Below are 17,912 nucleotides of genomic sequence, written 5' to 3'. Positions count from 1 at the left end.
TTAGCTCAAGATGCGCTGGCAGTGACTATTTCAAACGAATTTATCTTTCACCTGGACCATAATAGAGCAGTGTCTGGGAATTTGTTGATTTGAGGTTTCATTGTAAAGTAAAGTTGAAATCAAATAAATTTTTGTGAGAGAACTTCGAGGGCCACTTGGTGAAACTCCTCAATTACCCAGTAGCTCCGTTTAACTTTCCCCTGGAACCTCTTTAAACGACTTTTGCAGACCCACGTGCTATAAAGGAGACTTGAGCTGTGGCTACGACCCTGCGCAGCGACTACAGGGACAGAATTTGGCTTCCCCCCTCTCTCTGATATGCAGGCTTTCGTTTCAAGGCTGCCGTGATCCAGCGGGCTGACCAGTGACTTGTGCAAAAGAAAACTATTCGTTCGCTGTTTGCCCTTTCAGCGTTTCCCTCGGCTGCGGAAACCCGGTTTTCCTATTATTATACTTCAACTTTTTTAGGAGTCTGTTAGCACAGAGCGCTAAACCCCGGCCGGCTCCACCAGCAGCGAGGCGAACAAAGCCTGCAGTGTTCCGGGCCTTGCCAGGGCGGGGGTGGTGGGCGAGGGAAAGGAATTGCAAATAAATATATTTTATGACCACCCATCAACAAACTACGTGCCACCGTGGCAGCCCCTGGTAGCCGGGCTGGGTCTGCAGTGTGGCCGGGGGCGGGGGCTGGGAGGGAGGTGACGGTAGGGGGGGGGGGGCGAGCCGCGAGCCCTGGGCCTGAACTTTCACCTCTCGAACCCGGGCCCAGCCCATTGGCTGCGGGCGAGGGGTCCGCCGAGGGCAGCGGCTCCTGGCAGGACCCCCTGTCTCAACTCCCCAGGCGTAGTCCCTGCGGGGAGGGAGGGTGGGTGGCCCGAGAAGGGCAGCAGGCGAAGAGGAGATAGATTATGGGGGCGAAATTAAGCGGGGGACGCAAGGGGACTGCAGGCTCAGCCCCGCTTAAAAAGACCCCTGGCCAGGGTGCGCGGCCAATTGAGAAAGATGTGCTCCTCCGACTGAGATATCCTTTTGCACCTCCTGGCGCCTGGCTATTTTACTCACAGGAAAGAAACGTCAGTGGCGTGAATTTCACCAAAACGTGTCTTTGTGTACAGAAAAGTGAAAGGCTAACTAAATGTTCCTCTCCAAATCTCGAGAGCATAACCCTCTTTCTTTTCTCCTCGTTGGGAACTTGAACTTCTCTTCCAAGTTGTCCAGACTCATTTATAATAAACCTATCCCGCTCACTTCCTCCGGACCCCTAGAGAGAAAGGGAAGTAAGTGGGGTCGGTGTAGCAGAGGAGGAAGAAGAAGGAAAAAAAGTGAGGAGCTGTAGACCTTTTGACTGTTCTGTTACCTTTATTCACAAACGCAGTGGAAAGGTATGTCCTCGGCTCTCCAAGGATTTCGACGCCGTTTGCTCTTTTCCAAAATAGTTTCAGGCTAATTCAGAGAAGCCGCTTTTTATTCGGGGTTGCTAGTGAAGAATAAACGCAAATTACTTAACATAAAATGATCTCCACCTTTCAAAAGGGCGACGTGGGGTCATTTGCGTCTGGTGTTTTGTAATTTAAATGACTTCTGCCTCCTGTCCTCGCTCCCATTTTTAAAAAATTTGGTTCACTAATCAGCCTGCATTTCTAAAAAAGACAATTTTTAAGAGTGGGGACACAATCCATAAGCAGGGCATTTAATTTAAAGACTGCCTGGAGTTTTTTGAAAGCTCACAGAAATCCCCGCAATTCAAAGCCCAGCTCTACCTCGTTCCTCGTTCTCCTGGCAGGGACCGTCTTCCCAGAACCAGCCCCGTTGCTTATTGACTTAATTGGTTTCACTAGAAAACTTGACGGTGTGTTTACAGATGTGGGTGCCAGGGCTGCTTCCTCCCCGGGAGAACTGCGGGTTCTGGAGGGAAGAGTTGCTGGTGGCTGGTGTGTGTGTGTGTGTGTGTGTGTGTGTGTGTGTGTGTGTGTGTGTGTGTGTGTGTGTGTGTGTGTGTGTGTGTGTGTGTGTGTGTGTGTGTGTGTGTGTGTGTGTGTGTGTGTGTGTGTGTGTGTGTGTGTGGCGCGCTGCTCTTTGAGAAAAAGAAAGACTCAAAGGCAGAAGTTGGTCCTGCTCACCCATCTCCCCAGTCACCACCACCCCCTCTTCTGCCACCAGAGATGTTAAAGTTGGCCGGGAAGAAGACGGGGGCCAGGCTCTGCGTCAGGGCCTCTCGGCTGCAGCTATTTGGAGGAAAGTTTCAGCGCCTTTCGGAATGCCACGCTTCGCGACTGATTTGCGAGGAGAGCGGCGGGCTCCGCGGCGACGCTCTGAGGACGCGGCCGCTGGAGGGTCGCGCGGCCCGCGGGCAAGGGAGGGGCTGGCGGGAGGAACGGCCTCCCCGCAGCGGGTGTGGGGAAGGAGCTACCAGGGAACCCTCTTCGGGCCACGCGTCCCATTCGGGCCCGTCTCGTCCTCCCTCGGCCTTTCCCTTCTCATCCCGGCGGTCTCGCGTGGGCCCGCTGGCCGAGTCCCACCCCATGGACAGGAGCGGGGATCCAGGCGCTGGAGGCTGGGCCCGCGCATCCCCCACGCCGGCGCCTCGGCTTTGAAGTGCGCGCGCGGAACCGGCTCTGGCAGTTTCTTCTTTCCTTTCATTCCAGTTACTTTTGCTCCCCTTAGTCACTGATAGGGCCCGTCTGGAAAGCCTCAGACCCTAAAAGTCTCGGCGGCCCCTTCCTTCCAAGCTCCTCCCTGGCCGGCCCATAGCGCGGCCCCAAGCCGGTGACCCAGGCTGTGCGACCACGAGGAAGCCCAAGAATTCCCGGGCCCAAGTGAGACAGGAGCCACGACAACAATGAAGAGTGAGAAGGACACTCAGCCTGTCTCCACCCCGGGCCGCAGAGGCACACACCCTGAAAGAAAGGCCAATCAGCGTTTTAACGCACGCTTGGGTCTCCCTTTCTGACTACCATGTACTTTAACTCCTTGCCACCGAGGGTTTAGGATCCCTTCGAGGTTTTCTGCACTTCACTTGGAATCCCCTGTTTCATTTGCCAGCAGCTCCGTCTGCTGAGAGGACGTACTTTGGGGACTGCCAAGAAGCAGCAGACACAACTCGGCTTTGCCAATACAGCATACGGTTTTGTTCTCTCCTCCCTCCCCACCCCCTTCCTCGACTCGCCGTCTGGGCCGAGCGCGAGGAGGCGGAGCAGGAGGTGGGGAGAAGAGGGGGGGGGGTGGGGGAAGATCTGGCGCAGAACAAACAAGTTCTCCAGCGAGTTGTTTACATAGCAGGTGGACCTGACGTCAGCCAGGAGGCTCCGCTGCAAATCTGAACAATATTCCGCTCCGCGCTTCCCCCTCCCTTCAAGAAGTTGGGGGACCGAGGGAGATAGGTGGATGGGGGCGACAGACATCCTAACCAGCTGGTTCCAAACCACTTTGAGGATCAACAACAACAATCAACAATAACGAGGCAAAGTAAAACAAAAACAAACAAGTGGCCCAGCAGTACTTTAGAATCCTCGGGGGCGTCCCTTCCCCCACCCTGCCCCTCCGAGAAGAGGCGGCTCCGCTCGCAGTGTGTGTACAGTTTGCATTGCCAACAACACGCGCGCGCGGCCGGGTGCGCGCGCCCGCCAGCGCACACTCACACACACAGACACACACACATACAGACACACACACACACACACAGATCCGGGTGGGGGGAGCGGCAGCGCGAGACAGCGCGAGCCTCCGAGAAAGCGCGAGACACGCCGGCGCGTGCAGCTCCGCGGCGGCCGCTGCGCCCCGGCTCGAGCCCCGCGCCACCCGCAGCCCGCCCGTGAGCGCCAGTCCGAGTTATTTATGCGGCGGCCGCGTCCGCCAGCTGCGGCTTCCTCCAGACCCCCCGGGCGCGCCCCCACTCGCAGCAGCGGCTGACGGGACTCGCGCGTGAGTGTTGTTTGGGGGCTTCTGCCTCGGCACCGCGGGTGCCACCTCCCGGGACGCTGCCCAGGCGTCCCCGGTCGCGGTAAGTTTCTTCGCCCTCACTCTGGCGCGCCGCACCTCCGTCCCCCACCCGGTCCCAGCCACCTCCACGCCGGGCCGGGCTGCGACTTTACTCTGCTCCGCGCTCCTCCCGCTGTGGCGGCGGCGGCAAAGTTTCGCCTCAGCCTCCGCGCTCGGCGCGGCGGGGCGGGTGTGACATGTGTCAAATTTCGGCTCGGCGTCGGGGTCGCGTTCTGGACCCAGCATCACCACTTGTTCTTTTTTATTTTGCTTTGTGATGAGGGGAAGGGGGGAGTCGAGAGAGGGGTGGTTGCTGCTGGCTCACGGATGATTTTTAGTTTTGAATATGCAAAATGTTGCCTTGTCCGGAGAGACAACGGCTGGAGGAATATGTGTTGAAACACCAGATGTGTTTGTTTACTCTTTTATTTTTATTGTTTGTTGCCTCTTCCTCTCTTCCCCTCTTCGCCCCCCCACCCCCACCCCAGGAGGAGAAACAACAGTAAAAACATGGAGCGGTTGGAAGCACACACTTTATTGATCCAACTGCTGACCTTTATTTACTCAGTTGGGCAAGTGCACACTTTTCGTCTCTAAGTTAGACACTTCAGCGTACATTTCACAAGTACTTCTCTGGGAACGGGAGGCGGAGAGGGAACACTCCTGCTTCTCCAGTGAAGAAACTCCTGGTCCCTAGCGACGCTTCCGGATGATCGTGCATCTCGTCAGCTGCCCCCGATTGCGCTCTTTTCCCTGTCCACCGCTAGCGAGACTCGCTTCACTCGGGGTCTGTCCTGGTCTTAGTTTTATTCCGCTTTGGAAAGGTCGCCTCACTCTCGGGGTGGGTTTGGGATGAAATCGCGCCTCCCGGTTCTTCAGAGAGGGCACGAGGGAGGGGCGCGCACACCTTTCGGAGAAAGGGGGGGTTTCTCGGTTGGCTTTTACCTGTGAGTCCGCGGGGGCCGGGGGCGAGCGGAGGGCGGGCGGGCGGGGTTGACTTCGACCCCGGCGGAGCGCTAGTCCGGACGCCCCTTCGCGCTCGCGGCGGCGCACGTGCGGCGGCGGCGGCGGCGGCGCAGGCCGGACCCGTTGGGTGGCCGCGCGCCGCGCCCGCACGTCCCCGCCCCCGCGGGCCGGAAGGCGCCTCGACGCCCTGACCTAGGGGCTTGCGTCTGTGTGGACCCGCGGTTGCTGCGGGCATTCTCGTCGGACTAGAGCAGGGAGGAAAAGTTGCTCTTCTCTCCTCAGACTCTGAGATCCCTTAGGTAAGTCTCTCGAGGCACCTGGCGCGTGGGTGACACTCATTACGAGCAAAGGGAGGGAAAGGCACGTGAGACTCGGGGGTCTTTGGGAGCGGAATCTGACCGCGTTTTGCTCAGGGACGAGGCCAGAGAGGCCGAACTGGACACTGCTTGGGAGCCTCCTCAGACTGCGGGAGCCTCCTCAGACTGCGGAATCCCCAAGGAACTAGACCCATCTGTGTATTTGTTTATTCAGCTTTGTAACCAACAGATTTAAACCACTTAATGGACAGCTGCTGCCTGTAGTGCTCCTACCCCCTCCCCCATTTTCTCTCACCACATGTTGAAATCCAGTTTCTTGATCTTGAGGATTATTCCTCGAGTACTGTTTGCTCTCAGGTGGGCAGGCGTTGGCGACGTGAGGCGAGGGAAGTGGCCAGGGTGAGTGCTCAGGACGGGCGGGAGGGAGAACGGGTGTGAAAGACCTGTGGGAGTGTGGAAGGTGTGTACATATGTAGTCATCATGGACCCCGAAGTGCTGAAAGAGCCACCTCCCCAACTTGCCCAGAGCCTACTTAGAAGAATAATTAAGTAGTAGCAGGTAAGCCGAGGGGAGAAAGTGATGCCCTGGTGTCAAGTAGCTCAAGTGGACGTTTTCCAACTGGAAGTATTTGGAGAGATTAACTTTTAGAAAACAGGAGTTTGCCTGGAAGGCACATCTTTGCACACTCTCCTCACTCAGTTTGGTTAGGTTCCAGTGGAGACAGGAGGGGTGTGTTTAATAGCAAGTCTGTGTTAGAGGTCAAAACTGAAGCAAAGATGAGCTTTCAGATATTTTTCTCTTCAACTTTGCATCGTGGCCTACGTCAGGAAATGTTTTGTGTTGTCAAAGGGCCTGTTTATCTTTTCTGTCAGTATGAGTTATGGATAAGTATATTCTCAGTGTCCTGGAATTTTAAAATGTAGTGTTTGTTTAATACTGCTAAACAAGAATTTACAATTTTGATTTGTTTACATATACATTAATAAAGTAGGTATAAAGTTATATTCACTATGATCATTAGAGTCATAAATTTTCATTTCAGCTTTAGAGCTTTTAAAAGTCGTTTTTTCCTTCCTTCCCTCCTTCCTTCCATCCATTTTTACTACTAAACTAGACTCATGTTTAGTAGTTGTTCAGTTCAGTACTTCTCTAAGAAACCTACTATTTCATTGTTATTGAAAACTGAAAGAAATGTTTAATTGTGGTTAAGTTACTAACTTTTAAAGAGAAGACTAGAAACCTGATGATACATCCTTGTTGGTAAATGAGAAGACTGAATTTTAAAATATCATGTTAAAGTTGACTTTTAAGTACAATAATACAAAAAAAATTAAAAGAATAACTTTTAACATTCAATTTAAATATGAGTACAATAAATGCCTTCTTTTTGGTACATAAATGATTAAATGTTACTACAGTGGATACTAAAATAGATCAAAGGAAAATATATACAAATAACAATTAACTATTTTAAACTATTTTTCAAAATTCCTCAACTTTGAGATTCAGAGTGGTGGAAATTCTAAAGTTGATTATTGTATTCATAGAATTCATATTCTGAGTGAAAAGAGACCTTTAATTATATTATGATATGAATAGATTTATAAATAGTTATATCTGAGTAAACTGTCTTTGGAATTTTATTTCTTTGCACTGATGGTAGTATAGTGGTTTTGCTTTAAAAAATAAAACATAATAAACCCTTGAAATATTCTAGAAACCTAAAATAGGGGGAAATTGTAGCATGTGACACACCATAAAAAGAGGAAAAACAGCGAATATTAAAATTTCAGATAACCTGTAATGAGAAGTTATGTTCCTTTTGTACAAAGAAAAACTCAAGAACACAAAACAACCCTCTTTGCGTAACTGTTAGAATTGTACTTTATGAAAAGTATATTTAAATATGTGAAAATACCTTCATGGTTTTGATTTAAACTGGTAATAATATATTGAACATAGCCAGACAAATTTACCAGACAGTTTTATTTCAAGAGAAAATGTGAGGGATATGGAACTTAATTACATAAAAGAGATATTATTGGTGATAGATTGAAAGATTTATAGCTACCCAGCCTCATCACGCTGGTCTGCTTGTGTGTTGAAGGTCTCTGTTAGATCAGCTGTTAGTTATAACACAGATAGAAAACTGATAGAAGGATGGAAGTGGTCACGTATTTTCTGCCTCTCTGAATTAAATCAAAAAGAGACTGTCGACTTGTAAGACGAGAATATCACTAAGGAGTTCACTTGACATGATTGTTGCTAGACTAAATTGTACATCACAGTAGAACTCCAAAATAATATCAATTCCATTACAGTTACTGAATACTAATTCTTGGCACAGTGTGTGTGTGTGTGTGTGGTTTTCTTCCCCTTTAACTTTGTGATGGATGGTAGTACTCTTGGTGATAAGTGAATGGATCCAAAGTGTTCTAACCAGTGCCCAGATTCATACTGCCCCTTGATAAAAGATAGCATAGTCCTTAAATTAGGTCCAATGAGATTTTAAGATTGGAATAGATTTTGAAAGTAACCTTACTTATGTAGCTCTTAATCCATAAAGTTCTAACAAACTTGATCAAATCCAAACCAGAAAGATTGTTGTTTATATTCTTAAGCCTTCTGAAAAAGTAATCCAGGTACTCAAAACTTTCCTTAAACACATTTCAGTACTTATGGTCTGCAGATAATCTAATGCCTCATTCAAATTTTATATGCCATAGTTTGCTTCTTTTCTTCCTTTAGATGACATGAATATCTTCTTAGATCCAACTATTTATCTCTTAATATACTTAGATTCCAGTCATCACTTTCATAGTGTTATCAGGTAAAATATTTTAAGTTCTTTGGGCTTTTTTTCTCTTTTTTTAATGAGGCTTAGGTCATTTTCATTGCTTTCTTGTAGAGTTGCTCCAAATTTTAGCTCCTTCATTTATCTTGTGACTTTTTTTTTTCCAAACACCTTAACTAAGCATAGTTAGGAGGGTTGCCTAAAAATACCATTACTTGTTTTTTTTAGGCCAGCATTGGTTATGTGAAAATTCATTGCTACTGAATTACATAAATACCAATAAGTAGCATAATCTTTCCTTGTCCATATTCTTACCTCTTAAAACAGATGGTGCTTAACTTCCACTTGCTGATTTCCTTCTGCCTTGTCATTACCTCTGATGTATTTTTGCGTTATACTCTTTTGCTCTGCACAGTGTATTCATCTATTCCCTGACCCCAATTTTCCAGACAAAATGAACAAAAAAATTGAGTAACTTTGGTGAAATGTGAAGAGATATTATACCTAAGAGGTTAACGTTAGAATATCAAGATGCTGGAGAGAGGTCCTTAGAGAAGATTTAGATTTATTATGTTCCAACACTACTAATGTTAAAATGAAAACGTAAACCTGTAGGTATGTGGTGACATTTTCAGTAATGGTATTCATTTATTTTTTTTTCTCTGAATAGATGCTTCAGTGATTTGCTGTTTTCTCAAATGTGGTGTTATTAAGTACTGGCCTAATTATTTTTAGGAGCATAATCTCTATTATAATTGGAGTGGCTAGGAATTTGTGTTTTTCTATGTAGAAGTTTGCCCAGCAGCCAAATTAACAGAGTATATCTGTGCTCTAAACTGAGGTATGCTGGTATCACCCCTATTTCACTTTAAAGCAATATTGTATTTTAATGATGTATAGCTTGTAGTTCACTTTGAATCCTAATACTTTTTCATTTTATGATTGTGAACTAAATGTTTACTTTCTCTAAATTGGCTTATATTTGCTCATTTGTCCAACTTCCTTTCCATGAGCAATTTGAATTCTAAAATTACCTCAACTTATGTAATTTTATCTAAAACTTTATTGAAAATCTATCTTCTCCATAAACTATCTATGGAAGCCCAGGTGCAACCTTTTGAACTCCTTGATACTAGAAATGTATGTTCTTGGGCTTACACTCTACTGATTGAATTCAATTTCCCAATCAGTTGTGCACTTCTCTCTTCTTGCAGTCCACCAACGATCTCTAGAATATACTTTACTATTATATTGATAAATATGTCATATGGAGCTGACATCTTCATTCCTTTCTGCTGTAGCAAATTATTTTCATTAGCAAGAGCGAATAAAATTTAAATGTTGAAAAAGCACATTGCTGTGAAGCAAATGAATCCCCAGGGGTTTAAAAGCTCTCAGCATTTTTAGTTTAATAATGTTCCTCAATTTCCTTTGATTTCTATCTTGGAAGCCTTAAAATATACTTTGTGGAAGATAGTGTTGATTTAAAATTTATTTAAGTTTTTAGTGTTTCTTTTTAAAGTGTTTCTTTTTCTAACATAAGTCTAAAAAATTTGTACCATGAGAATATCCTACAATTTTTAAGAATAGATTTAGGAAATTAACTTTAAATTCCTAAAATGAATGATGTTACTAGAAAGAACAAAGTTTTCCTCATATTCATGTATGTCTTTTCTTTCTTAACTTTTATGATGGCATTTTCTGTGAAAGGTTTTTTTTTTTGTATCATTTCTGTTTTGTGTCATTTTGGTACACATACACAACCACAACCATCATTTTGTAACTTTTTCTCAACTTAAGAAAAAAACAAACTTTCTTAAAGTATATTTTAGGGGGTAAGAAAAAAATCTGTGGCCGACATATTTCAGAGAAAGTGTTTATAAAATTTCTCACTGGCAGATAGTGAGGAGAAACTTATAGTACACTAATCCAGATATCTTAACATCTTAGCATATGTAGACTGTCATAAAATCATCTCATTTAAAAAAAAGATCCCCAACATCCTTAAAAACTCTTCCTCACCATTACTTCACCCAAATTTATGTTCCAGGATTTGGTTGATCTAGATATGTCTGCCTGTAGCCAATTCTTCACTTCCTTTTTGTCTTCAGTTTTTCCCCCTTTCTCAGTCTGTCTTTAGTTGAGCTAAATGGTCCCCCCAAATCTTGTTTATACATCTAGTTAGTACCCTCTCCCCGCACCAGTCTGATCAGATGGACCATCAGCAACTCCCTGAATTGTTGCAATAGCTCCTTAATGATCCCCTTTCTTCTCCCTCCAGGCAGAGGGAGAGGTTTATTCTCCACATAGCGGAGTGATCTTTTACAGATAATGTCTGATTATGCCACTGTTGGTATAAACCTTCCAGCTGCCTCTTGTGTCTCTCAGGATAAAAGACAAAGACCTTACATAAGTCTGTATTATTTGACTCCTGCTACCTATCTGACATTATTTCTTAACTTTTTCTTCTTTTTTTGGTCAACTCTGGACACACTGACTTCATTGATTTTCCTCAAAATGGAATCAGCTGAATCTACCTCAGAGTTTTCCCGTCTGTTCTCTCTGCCTGGAATGCTCTATCTTCAGCTGTCTTCACTAACTCCAGGTCTCTGCTCAAACATACCCTTATAAGAAGCCTTCTCTGACTGTCCTGTATAAAATAACAAATCCTCACTGTTCACACTCTGTCACCTTTATCACACATTATTTTTCCCTTAGCACTATCAACTGACATTAAAAAGATTGTTTCCTTATCATCTGGTCCAATGAGAATGTGTACATTCCATGGATCCAAAGATTTTCTTCTGTATGCTGTTCTCACCTAGTGCTTAGAACATGCCTTGTACTTGGTAGAAAGTCTCAAACTAAATATTGATTGGAGAGATGTGTGATTTTGTGGAAGACCATGAACTTACTATTATCTGTATCATTGCTTAATTTTTTTGATGTGTCATTGAAATTCGTTTTCATCTTTCTTTTTCATCTTATTTTATACCATATCACATTTGGTAAACTGCTCACTGTTATATTGGCCAGGACATGGCTGTCATCTCAGGTAGGTATGCTGCAAATTTGGTTTTCTGTATCTGTTTTTTATTCTTGATCTGAGAAACAGTGTGACATTTAACTTTTGCAAGTTGCAAGTGGATGTTCATGCTTTTGGACAACAAATGCTCAATAGTTGAGTTGTTAGATATAATAACAGTACAGTTGAACTGACATGTTTATTCACACAACTCATCATATATCTTAATATGAATAGCGTAAGTAGTGTATATAGATTTTTCTAATGGCTACACTATGAGTACAACATGGATGTACCGAGTATTTCTGGGGGTTGTCCATGAGAAAGATGGAGGGACTGGGGTTAAGTCAAGGTGTCTTCTGAAACCTTTAGATTTAGATAGCTTTACTTTTTTGCATAGGCACACGCACCGTAAGTTTACAGTTTCTCTCTTCTTTCATTCTTTCAGTATCTATCCTTAAACAGAGCAAGTTGAGGATTTATGATTTGATGGAAAATCCGTCCTTCCAAATTTAAAATCCTACTCTTTTGTGTGCTCGGATTCCTTTGGGACACCCACAGCTGAGATGTGAATAAGTGACTCAAGTCTCTACATGATGCCACAAAGATACACAGATTATTTTCTCATAAACCTGATGCTGTGGAGAGCTCCCTCTCATGTGCTATATCCATATCTACAATTTGCATTAACTTGCTTAGCAATTTTGTTCTAAATATCTTGAGAAGGAGTCTGTAATCTTTTCTATTGGTAATGAAGAAGGTCTCTCTTCTTTGCCCACTTCTTCTCATTTTCAGCTTTCTTGTCCCTCCTCCAGACTGAATTATGAGATCTTTTGAAATAATTCTGGTAACTTATTATACCACCAGTGAATATGTGGCACTTGGCAAACTCTGAAGCAAGGCAAAGTGGGGTTTTATTACATAATTGTCCCACTTTTCCCTTTTTAACATATTACTGACCTGCACTTTCTGCCGTTCTTCTCCTGGTCCTCAAATACCCATTGCCCTCCATGTTGCCATCTGGTTGTTCCAAGTCCCAGTGTCTTCTCCTTTCCTTGTTCCGAGTCAGAAAGTTTGATTTAAAGGACTTCTCTGGGAGTAATAATGTGATATTATTAGAATGTGAATGAAAATGAACCCTTCTGGAAGGCATAATTATTATCTCAGTGAAGTGGCCAGCTTGGATTACTATGCAGAGTTCCACCTTAAGTGCCAGAAGACCTGTATTCTGGTGCTTGGTCTGACTTTAACTGTTGTGTGATAGTCAAAATTAACAAGAGTCTGGACTAGTTTTTAGGTTACTTTCACCTGAAAGCTTTATTTGAAGGTATGAACATGTGTTCTCTTTACTACCACATAAACGCACACACGAGAATGAACTGGAGAAAACAGGAGTCCCTAAAGTAAAAACAAAACCAACAAAAATTACTGCAAATTATGTTGCTTATGAAGCTCACGGGGCTCAATTGAAATGTAAGGGTATTTTCCTTCAGTTGTTGTAGCCCACAAGGTATTTTCACATCACTCCCCTCCTCTGTCAGGAGTGGAGCCTCCCCTTATTAAAGCCGAATCCTGAATCAAAGAGAGGAGACAGGAGTGCGTGTGGAAGTGGTCATGTCAGGCTTGAGAAAAACAAATAACCACCTGGCGTCCTCTTCCCTGAAGCACATACCATTAACATACCGTAAATATTCATTTCTTCACAATTTTGCCTTGGTATTGTGCTCATACATATATTTAGCTGTTGGTGGCACCAGTCCAGAAATAAACTGTGGAATTGGGTGAGCTATTTGATAAACTTAGTCTTTTGAAAAATGGAGCTCTCCTTTTTAATGAACTTTACACACACACACATACATTTTTAGAAGCCATGTGAAATGTTGGGCATTGAAATGTTGGTCCAGTCTTTGTGTGTGCTACGTTAGGAGGAAACCCAACTCCCAGCTCCAGGAGCGCTGCCTGTCTTGGCTGTAGTTTGGCTTAAAGGGAGTGACACAAGGGTTTTATATAGTGCATCGCATAGGAAGTTTGGCCCCACATTTCTTGAGACGTCTTTCCTCTTTGGCTGGGATCTGCTGAAAAGTCTTTAGAGCCTCATCTAGATCATTCCTTCATCGCTTTGCCCCAGTCATGAAGTGCATCGTTATGCCAAGTGTGCAGACCTCATGAAGTGTGCCCTCGTGAAAGGACAGTCTCTTTTCTCATTCTGGCTGCTTTCCTTGTGACAGCCCACTGTGCAGACAGACAAGGAGTGTGGCCCCAGGTTTCTACTCAGAAGGTAGGGATTATACATGGTGATGGATTTTAGCAGTGCTCTGAGCTTGCAAATGTTCACATTTCAATACCTTTTACTTTGCTGTATGTTATAGAGAATGTCTATTCCTGGAACTAAAAATAAAACTCATTTGACAGCCTGACTTTGTGTTGTCCCAAATGTAATCATTGTAAACCTATATTTTCTTGATCTATTTATAATATTTCCTTACTTCCAGAGAAGTGTGCTTTTAAGTTGCCCTCTCATCACTTCTAATTCTTTGCTGTTTTGTAGGTTTTAGTAATGTCAAACTATCCCTGGTCCTGGGTGTCTGTTGCTCAAAATATGCCACAGATAGAAGAAAGGCAATGCAATTTGTTGTTTCTAGTTGGTATTTGATTTTACATATCTGTTGTCTTTGATATCCCTCTAATTGTGTCCTGAAAATATCTAATTCCCACTGGGCTGAAATGATGCCAGATTCTAAAATATGACTAAGTACATGCTTACTCGTATTACTGTATTAAAGGAACATTGTTGTTGTAAATTTTGCTTTTGTTTTGAGAGACAACTTGTTTTTCTTACTATATAAGATCAAATTTTAAGGGCAAATGTACGATAATAGAGAATATATGGTAACAAGCCATGAATACATAAATGATAAAAATATTTAATGTTTATTTTCTTATTACTAGAATTAGATTTTTATGAGAGGATATTTAAAAATAGAATGTGAATGAGTATTTTTACTTGTTAACGATTCATAAGACAGTGAAAATACATTTATTTTAAAAAAGCTATTGGCTGTACATTTGATGTTTCATTTTTAACTAAGATATCAGTTACCATATTGTAGAAATTATCTTGATAATTTTCTCAAAACTTTGACTTTTATTGTAATTTATTAATGACACAAATCATATTTTCATTGCATTACAAATTGCATTTTAAGCTGTTTAATTTTTTTCCATTTTTAAAATAAAGATAATTTACATACAGTAAAATTCACCTCTTTTTAGTGTATAGTTCTCTGTATTTTGAGAAACATATATAGTTGTGTAATTACTGCCACTACTAAGATATAGAGCAGTTCCATCACACTCCAAGATTTTCTCTTGTGGTTTTTGCTCAACCCCTCCTTCCGTCTAGTAACCACTGACCTGTTTTCTGTCTGTATAGTTTTGTTTATTTTTTTTTCAAATCTGTCTTTTTTTTGGTGGGGGAACATTTTTTTTTTAATTGAATGAATGTGACATATAACATTGTGTACATTTAAGGTGTCCAGTGTGGGGTTTTTTTGTAATATGACTACCATTGTAGCCATATTTTATCACATTATGTAATTATAGTACAATATTGTCTGTGTTCATTGCACATTAGATTTCTGTGGCTTATTTACTGCTTCTTCCAAGTTTGTAGCCTTACACAGAGTTAGCCTTGTCCTCCCATCCCCATCTCCTGGTAACCACCATTTTGCTATCCGTTTTTTGTAAGTTTGATTTTATTAGAGTCCACATATAAGAGATATACAGTACTTGTCTTCCTCTGCCTGACTTGTCTCACTTAGCATAAAGTGCTCATGGTCCATCCATGTTGTTGCAAATGGCAGGATATCCTCCTTTCTCATGGCTGAATAATACTCCATTGTATATATGTATGGATACATGTATATGTGCTTCTTTCATCTAGCATAACACATTTGAGATTGATCAGTATCGTTGTGCGTATCATTTTTGCCTTTGCAAGAATGCAATTGCTTGTTCTTGTCATAATTTCTTAGGAGATTAGTACTGTCCTTTCATTTTTCATTCAAATATATTTTTATTTTATATATCCTTAAATTTTGTTTTGGCTTATAAATTGGCTTGGCTTATAAACAAGAGACTTTGTTGGTTAATCATTTCTGAGAATTAATTTTGGGGTTCTCCCCATGGTTGTCTGCTCTCATTCCTTTTCTACCTCTAGTGTCTCCCTTTTGCTCTCATACTTGCTTTCTTTGTTCCTACAGGTGTTTAGTTTTCATGTCTTCTCACTCCTTGTCATCTGTTTGACTGATTGAAAGATGTTAGACCTATTCAGATACCTAGTTCTTAAGGAAGAAAGAAGCTCATTATCAGTTGTTTAAAATGTTCATTCATTTATTCATTTATTCATTTATTTATTTATTCATCAATCACTGATCATTTTCCAATTTCTATAAATGGCAAAAGAAATAAGAAGAGTCTAAGAATCCTAGAATTGAAAGAAATTGAGATCAGGAAATTAATTTTTCATTCTCCCTTCCAAGCCAAATGAGAGATGGGGCTAGGGTTTGTTACCCAGGAGCCTCTGTGACATGGCCTGTGGGCTGCAGTGTATGGAAAGAGGAAATAATCTGAGAGGTAAATCAAAAAGTCAGGTGGGCTGCCAAGAACAATTGTCAGTTTGAAGAAGCTGAAATGGAACAGAAACCAGGGAGGCAAGATAGACAAGTGAAAATAGACAAGAGGCCTGGAGCCACTTCCTGTGGGGGAACTTTTTTACAGACAAGAAGTGAGCAGTTTAAAGATACCTGTACGTGAAAGAGGCAGTCCCCATTTCTGTAGTTCTGGCTGGTGGCTTTCAGAAACATCCGTGAATGGAGCACTTATCTCAGTACTCAATATTTGAAAAAATTTAATTGATAGAAATCTTCCTTATACTGAATTGGAATCAATTAATTAACCATTACTTCTAGCTCTGCCCTTTGGTTTTACACAGACTGTTTCACATAGATAACCTTGCAGATGTCTGAAACATTTTCACCCTCAATAAACTTGTCCTTTCTTAGGATAAAGAAATCAAGTTTCTTCAGTTATGCTTTATATATACTATACGGATTTATTTCACCCTTCACACTTCTGATTACTCTCCTCTGGGAAGGCTTCTCTTTGCTGAAGTTTCCCTTTAAAATGTATCTAGAGCTAAATACCATAGCATGAGTGTGGCCTGAATGACTCAGAACACAGTGAAAATTTATCTCCATTTTTCTCTAACCTAACAGCAAATTTGTGTTTTGAGTCATGTTGTTATATTGTTAATAGAATTATAATTCATTTCATGTAAGTTGGAACTAACATAGAATTTGAATATGTTACTTTAAAAATAGGATGTGTATATCTGTTAAATTTTTTATACTTTACTTATTGAGCATGTCAAGCTTTTAAAAAATCCTGATTCTGTTACCTGTGTTAACAATTGTGTCATCCATAATTTGATTAATACATTTTTATAGCTCTACTTAATTTTTTATGAAAATATTGAGCAGAACAGGGTTAATAAGAATAGAGCTTGTTCTAAAGTTAGTGAGTTTGGACTCTGTGACTTGTCATTAATCCTCTGAATGCGATTATTTACCTACCTATATACATTTGAAGTTAATCGTAACTGTCATTATAATAATGGCTAACACTCATTGAGCAGCTGAAGTAGATACTTTTCTAAGCAATTTGTATATGTTAATTAATTTAATCTTCCTGCTACCTTTACAAGATCATACTGTTGTTTCCTCATTTTACCAGTGGCAAAGCTGAGTCACAGGTTGTCAAGAACTGTGAGGTATCTGAGATTTTACCCAACTTGCACGCTGACAAGTTAGCCAGCCACTGTTCTGTGGACTATCATAGGAGACAAAAGACTTCTGAGTCAGAGACAATGGACTTTACTACTCCTGGTACAGCAAGCGGCATGAGCCTCATGTTTGTTTTGGTTCCTCGTCCTCCAGGTCCCACAGAGGCTCTGCAGAGTAGCTCAAGTCCATGCTGCACACTCTGTATCACAGGTGAGGAACCCCAAGTTTAGGAACCCTGATCTTTTATAATGGGCTGTAAGCAAATCTCCCCTTTGTTCCAGAGGGAGATACAATCTCTGTCTTCAGAGACTATTTGCAATACAGACATTCCTGAAAAGACAGTCTAGAACAAAGGCTGCCGGTGCTTCTGTTCACAGAACATGCAGAAACTCGACAGAGTTTCTCTTAATTCCAGATGTTAAGAAATTTCCCCAAAGTTACACACATGGTAAGTGGACCTACCCCTAGTTGGCCATGAGAGACTTTTCCACACTTTTCTTGGTCCAGGCATTATATACATGTCAGAAAAGGAAGGAAGGTTTAGCATGGCTTATTTTTAACAAATCCATGGCAGGTTTTAAAGAAAATTTTAAGTGCTCACAAACCATCTGTTTAGTAACCTGTTCTAGAATTTTGTTGGGGAATAGTGTCAAGATCACTGATCTTCATTTCCTAGAATCCTTTTACCTTAAAAAAATAGAATAATGTTGCCCCCTCTTATGGTTTACATCTGCTCACCTGTTGTGTATTAACTCTTCCAAGGTTATCAACTATGGTTCTGTGATAACAATTCTTGAAATTGTAATCCATTGATCCTTGTACTTGAACTTCTTTAAAGTGACTTGCAGTCCTCTTATTAATTCCTGAGCTTTGATTTTCTTACTAATCATATTTGATTTTCTGTTTTAGTTTTCTCACTTTTCTTTTTGGTGGAGAAGTTAAAAACCACCTAAGATTCAAGAAACTCAGCTTTGTTTCAGTTATCTGTTAC

General features: G+C 42.2%; 1 long non-coding RNA gene across 1 annotated transcript; it reads right to left on the bottom strand.

Moving 5' to 3' along the window:
• Positions 1 to 1,000: 1,000 nt before the first annotated feature.
• On the bottom strand, positions 1,001 to 17,487 carry LOC116664875. The gene is made up of 3 exons (XR_004321375.1): positions 17,405 to 17,487; positions 16,220 to 16,223; positions 1,001 to 1,013 (listed from the first exon to the last, which is right to left on the bottom strand). It is a non-coding gene; the product is annotated as an uncharacterized LOC116664875 (long non-coding RNA).
• Positions 17,488 to 17,912: the final 425 nt, after the last annotated feature.

The sequence above is a fragment of the Camelus ferus genome, chromosome 7 (genome assembly GCF_009834535.1).
Source record: "Camelus ferus isolate YT-003-E chromosome 7, BCGSAC_Cfer_1.0, whole genome shotgun sequence".
NCBI classification, from domain to species: Eukaryota; Metazoa; Chordata; class Mammalia; order Artiodactyla; family Camelidae; genus Camelus; species Camelus ferus.
The sequence above is the reverse complement of the archived record's forward strand: the minus strand, read 5'-3'. Positions and strand labels throughout refer to the sequence as shown.